This window comes from Octodon degus, unplaced genomic scaffold (genome assembly GCF_000260255.1).
Source record: "Octodon degus isolate 3935 unplaced genomic scaffold, OctDeg1.0 scaffold00027, whole genome shotgun sequence".
Classification (NCBI taxonomy): Eukaryota; Metazoa; Chordata; class Mammalia; order Rodentia; family Octodontidae; genus Octodon; species Octodon degus.
Genome location: NW_004524603.1, coordinates 6,375,122 through 6,375,694, shown reverse-complemented (window position 1 = coordinate 6,375,694; position 573 = coordinate 6,375,122). Strand labels below are relative to the sequence as shown.

General features: G+C 55.7%; 1 non-coding gene across 1 annotated transcript; it reads right to left on the bottom strand.

Annotated features, from left to right (window-relative positions):
- Positions 1 to 123: 123 nt before the first annotated feature.
- On the bottom strand, positions 124 to 195 carry Trnac-gca. The gene has a single exon. It is a non-coding gene; the product is annotated as a tRNA-Cys (tRNA).
- Positions 196 to 573: the final 378 nt, after the last annotated feature.

The following is a 573-nucleotide window of genomic DNA, read 5'->3' as shown; positions in this document are numbered from 1 at the left end:
TCCCACCTGTCCAAAGAATGTTGTGCCTTTTATAGTTGATGTCACCAGAAAACAGTAACACAATGTAGGCACAGTGACTGGAGACAAGACCCTTGTAGGTTGGCAATAAAGTGGGTCACCAGTAGGGGGCACCCGGATTTGAACCGGGGACCTCTTGATCTGCAGTCAAATGCTCTACCCCTGAGCTATGCCCCCAGCTGACTGATGAGGTGTGTGTAATTGGCATTTTAAGACTGTGTCACTGCTCCTGCCTCTCTCCATCCTGGGGATGCCTGTGCTTCTGGAGCTCAGGCATTGTCATGTGTGCCCTTCCTTCCAGGCCAGCCTGACCACCTTCACACACCTGCCTGCCCCAGGCCCTGGCTCAGGCGCTGGCATTACAAGCAGGGAGGTCGGTGGTGACTTCACCCTGCACACTCACCTCCCAGAACCTGCTGCTCTCCAGGGGGGAGCTGCCCAGCAGACTCTTTGGAGGACAGGAAGGTGGGGGGTTGGGGCTGGGGTTAGGGAGAAGGAGAAGGTTGGGCCAAAGCAGAGGTTCTGTGTTCCTCTGAGCACAAAGCTAGAACCTCT